The sequence below is a fragment of the Salmo salar genome, unplaced genomic scaffold, assembly GCF_965601325.2.
Source record: "Salmo salar unplaced genomic scaffold, fSalSal1 ptg000536l, whole genome shotgun sequence".
Taxonomy (NCBI): domain Eukaryota; kingdom Metazoa; phylum Chordata; class Actinopteri; order Salmoniformes; family Salmonidae; genus Salmo; species Salmo salar.
The window spans coordinates 708,850-714,849 of NW_027675413.1; positions in this window are offsets into that span (position 1 = coordinate 708,850).

Consider the following 6,000-nt stretch of genomic DNA (forward strand, 5'->3'; position numbering starts at 1 on the left):
AGACAGGTTGGTGTAATGTTAGTATAGTGAATGACAGTAAAACACTCCTAACAGTCTACTACTACTGAGACAGGTTGGTGTAATGTTAGTATAGTGAATGACAGTAAAACACTCCTAACAGTCTACTACTACTGAGACAGGTTGGTGTAATGTTAGTATAGTGAATGACAGTAAAACACTCCTAACAGTCTACTACTACTGAGACAGGTTGGTGTCAGTTTAATCAGACAAAATGGAGCTGACTGGATGTGGTCAAGTCAAATTCAATATATCAATATTCAGATACTATAGTTCAGGTGCGACCTGGGTTCACTTCCCTGCCCAGCTGTTTTCTACATTGGTGTCAGAAGTGGTATGGTGTCTGTGAGGTCATCAGAATGGACCGGATGTGTGAGGGGTCTGAGTAGCTGAAGCACGGGACTAATTAACACTGATACTGGGTTAACCCTATTGATACTGATACTGGGTTAACACTATTAATACTGATACTGGGTTAACCCTATTAATACTGATACTGGGTTAACCCTATTGATACTGGGTTAACACTATTAATACTGATACTGGGTTAACCCTATTGATACTGATACTGGGTTAACACTATTGATACTGATACTGGGTTAACACTATTAATACTGATACTGGATTAACCCTATTGATACTGATACTGGGTTAACCCTATTGATACTGATACTGGGTTAACAGTATTAACACTGATACTGGGTTAACCCTATTAATACTGATACTGGGTTAACCCTATTGATACTGATACTGGGTTAACCCTATTGATACTGATACTGGGTTAACCCTATTGATACTGGGTTAACACTATTGATACTGATACTGGGTTAACACTATTGATACTGATACTGGGTTAACTATATTAATACTGATACTGGATTAATCTTACTTGGGGCGGCAGGTAGCTGCGCTCCAACGCTCTAGTGGTTAGTTAGAGCGTTGGACTAGTAACCGAAATGCTGCAAGATCAAATCTCTGAGCTGACAAGGTAAAAATCGGTTGTTTACCCCAGAACAAGGCAGTTAACCCACTGTTCCTAAGCCATCTTTGAAAATAAGAATTTGTTCTTAACTGACTTGCCTAGTAAAATAAATAAATGAATAAATACTGGGTTAACCCTATTTGTGCGATGCATAGGGTGTTTTCCTTGTTCACCAGCGACCTGGGTTCACTGCCCTGCACCACTGTTTGCTACAATATTAATATCATAGACTATCTGTTAAACGAAGAGACACCACAATATGAGTGAAAGGATTTCAGGATAATATCAGTGAGTGTTGATTTAGAGTTGTCTTCTGGGTTCATCCTTGTAGCTGTCTTTATCAACAGGGTGAAATGTAACAAATGACATCAGAGTTGGGAGGTAACCAGGTCCCAGTTTAAATCACCATGACAACCATGTCATTATTTCTCCAGAGCAGCAAGGGAATCTAGAGACTCAACCTTTGTAGAATCACAATCAGCTTTATTCACCAAGTACATTTGCACGTAGGATCTTCATTTGAGCCAGTTTACTACAGCAGGAAAATATTCCTGCAGCAACAAGAAATGTGAATTATCATGGGGATTATAATTAATGGACATTTTTGTAGGGGTTGATACTTAAGTCTGATATCTCTAAGTGGAAATTACAAACTTCAGAAGCCTTTTTAATCCTCAAATACACTACAAGTTTTACATTTCCTGCATTGCAGGAACGTTCTTCTGCAGTAGGGAGTGATCAAAATAAGATCCTACATCTGTACACATAATTGTACATGGGGATATGTATGCGAGTCTATAACATCCAATCACAGAGGTTTACATCAGCTGACAGTTGCAATGTTATCGCTAATAACTCAAACTGCCCTTTTCAGATAAAGACATAAACTCTGTACAGATGTAAGATCTTAATTTGATCACCCTGATGCAGAAAAACTAAACTTGTAGTGTATTTGAGTGTAATTAAACTTTAGAAAAGGTTTTTGAAGATGATAAATTCCACATACTCATTTTATAACTGTTCATTAATTATAATCCATACAATAATTCAAATGTCCTGTTTCTGCAGGATTATTTTCCTGGTGTAGCAAACTGGCTCAAATTAAGATCCAACATCTGCAGCAATATACCTCTCTCTAATGTATGTGGCTCTATTGAGATTCACTTTTGACCATTTGACATCTTGTATTTCCTGTTGTTTAGGCTGGTTGAATGAGCTGCCTGTGAAAGCTACTTCATCTGCAAGAAAACAGGCGGCTGCACCAGTGACTGTCAGAAGTTTTGTGATTTCCTCATATGAACGTGAAAGTAAGTGTGTTGTCTACGCAGTTACAAAAATGGCTGTTGAAACTGTGGCACATATTTCTCGGTAACATTGAATAAATGTGTTGGTATGTAGGAAAGACGGGCAGACTCTCGTACTGTTGGTCTAGACTACCTACAAACTATTATAAGGCTATGATCACTTATCATGCTGACAAACCTGATGTTCTCTGTGAACTGATCTGAACAGGTTTAGGCTGGTCATCTATGATATGTAGGTTATATACAGTACATTCTCTGTCCTGCTACTGGTAGGACTATAACATTATGTTGATCTGAACAGGTTTAGACTGGTCATCTATGATATGTAGGTTATATACAGTACATTCTCTGTCCTGCTACTGGTAGGACTATAACATTATGTTGATCTGAACAGGTTTAGACTGGTCATCTATGATATGTAGGTTATATACAGTACATTCTCTGTCCTGCTACTGGTAGGACTATAACATTATGTTGATCTGAACAGGTTTAGACTGGTCATCTATGATATGTAGGTTATATACAGTACACTCTCTGTCCTGCTACTGGTAGGACTATAACATTATGTTGATCTGAACAGGTTTAGACTGGTCATCTATGATATGTAGGTTATATACAGTACATTCTCTGTCCTGCTACTGGTAGGACTATAACATTATGTTGATCTGAACAGGTTTAGACTGGTCATCTATGATATGTAGGCTATAGCCGAGGTATAGACCTTGATCTGCATATCACTAACAAACTGCTATTATACATTATAACCTAGTCTACTTTAAATAATATAAAATCTCTCACTTGATGCAAAAAACCTTTCTGAATGGTTCAACAATTTCCTCCTTGGATCAATCATGCCCGTTTTAGCCCTTCTGTCTATATTCTCAGATATGTTTAGAAAAGAACAGATTGAAAGACAATAAATAGCCTACTGTTAGTGAATACAAATACGTGTGAGACATGGCCTCGTGTTGCTGTACTGTCTATAACTACCTTAACAAACAGAGATTTATTATTATTATTATTATTATTGTTGCTGTACTGTCTATAACTACCTTAAAAACAGTGACTTATTATTATTATTATTATTATTATTATTATTATTATTGTTATTATTGTTATTATTATTATTGTTATTATTATTATTGTTATTATTATTATTGTTGCTGTACTGTCTATAACTACCTTAACAAACAGTGACTTATTATTATTATTATTATTATTATTATTATTGTTGCTGTTCTGTCTATAACTACCTTAACAAACAGTGACTTATTATTATTATTATTATTATTATTATTATTGTTATTGTTGTTGTTCTGTCTAGAACTACCTTAACAAACAGTAAATTATTATTATTATTATTATTATTATTATTATTATTGTTATTGTTGTTGTTCTGTCTATAACTACCTTAACAAACAGTGACTTATTATTATTATTATTATTATTATTATTATTGTTATTGTTGTTGTTCTGTCTAGAACTACCTTAACAAACAGTGACTTATTATTATTATTATTATTATTGTTGTTGTTCTGTCTATAACTACCTTAACAAACAGTGACTTATTATTATTATTGACGGTTACCATGGAGATGAAATGTCACAACAACATGTTCATGTGATGCTTTAAATCACCTGACTGTTTCTATGTATCTGTTAGTAAATGTTTTATTTCTCTAAGAGATAATGAATACATGAGAACAATTAACAGTCAAGAACTAGTTGTTACTGTGTTAACCACAACCAACATGCTGGATCTCTGTTTAGTTGTCACTGTGTTATCCACAACCAACATGCTGGATCTCTGTTTAGTTGTCACTGTCTTAACCACAACCAACATGTTGGATCTCTGTTTAGTTGTCACTGTGTTAACCACAACCAACATGCTGGATCTCTGTTTAGTTGTCACTGTGTTAACCACAACCAACATGCTGGATCTCTGTTTACAGGGGTCAGTGCTCTAAAATGAGTCTCTCTGGGGAGAGAGAGGAGGGGGGCCCTGACTCTAAAATGATTCTCTCTGGGGAGAGAGAGGAGGGGGGCCCTGCCTCTAAAATTAGTCTCTCTGGGGAGAGAGAGGAGGGGGGCCCTGACTCTAAAATGAGTCTCTCTGGGGAGAGAGAGGAGGGGGGCCCTGCCTCTAAAATGAGTCTCTCTGGGGAGAGAGAGGAGGGGGGCCCTGTCTCTAAAATGCATCTCTCTGGGGGACATAACACCAAAGCTAAGAGGTGAGATAACAATTTTATGAATAATTCATTAAGTTTATTTCCTAAATAAATAGCTATCTTAAGGTGAATGCTCTTACTGTAAATCTCTCTGGATAAGAGCATCTGCCAAATCAGGGGTTCTCAATCTGGGGTCTCCAGAGGTACTGCAGGGGTTCTGCGGCACCCTGACTGTACTCTTTAACCCTCCCGGTTAGTAAATTTACCTCAACATTTTACCTTTAAATTCAATTTACCTCCACATGCCCCTGGCTTGCTCGAGAAGGCAGAGCAGGTGGATGCTGGTTGATGAGTTAGAGAATGAACGTACTGGGAAAATATATTTTTCTCGACCAGAGGTGACTGAATTAATGTTCAGACTTATTGTTAATCGTTATGTTAATGAAGTGTAAAACATGAGCATAAAAACAGGTAATAATAAACATGAATCATCATTATATTACTTCACAGTAATCTGTTCAATGCTTTTTCAGTCTCTCCTCTTGCGTTAGCAGTGTGGAAAGGGACAGAAAGAAGCGCGGGGAGTGGTGGTGTATCCAGGGAGAAAACTAAACTTATCTTCTGAAATATCATTTGTGGTCTTATGCTGCCATCGATTGGAATTATTTAGCAACTGAAGTAGTACTGAATAATGTGTAATTCCTTACTAAAGTAGTAATTACTCAGAATTGCAAAATAAAAAAAATTCAGGTTCATTTTACCACTTACAACCATAAAATAACCATTCATAGCATAACAAACAATGAAACTGACATCAACCAAAAATACCATACATTTAGTTCATTATTCAAAAAAATAAACTACTTATTTAGATGGGTGACATTATCTGCCAAAGTAACAGCCCTGTAGACAAAGAAGAGCTCTCCAGTAGGTACCAAAACATTCAATGGCCATTTTCTCAAAAGTGAGGTTACAAGTTAATCAACATTCAAAGCAGAATTACTTTCCCATTGTTCCTCAACCATACCCTCTCCGCTGTGCAATCCGGTTTCCCAGCTAGTCACGGGTGCACCTGAGCCACGCTCAAGGTACTAAACGATATCATAACCGCCATTGATAAAAGACAGTTCTGTGCAGCCGTCTTCATTGACCTGGCCAAGGCTTTCGTCTCTGTCAATCACCGTATTCTTATCGGCAGACTCAACAGCCTTGGTTTCTCAAATGGCAGCCTCGCCTGGTTCACCAACTACTTCTCAGATAGAGTTCAGTGTGTCAAATCAGGAGGGCCTGTGGTCCGGACCTCTGGCAGTGTCTATGGGGGTACCACAGGGTTCAATTTTCGGGCCGACACTTTTCTCTGTATATATCAAAGATGTTGCTCTTGCTGCGGGTGATTCCCTGATCCACCTCTACGCAGACGACACCATACTGCATACATCTGGCCCTTCTCTGGACATTGTGTTAACAAATCTCCAAACGAGCTTCAATGCTATACAACACTCATTCCGTGGCCTCCAACTGCTCTTAA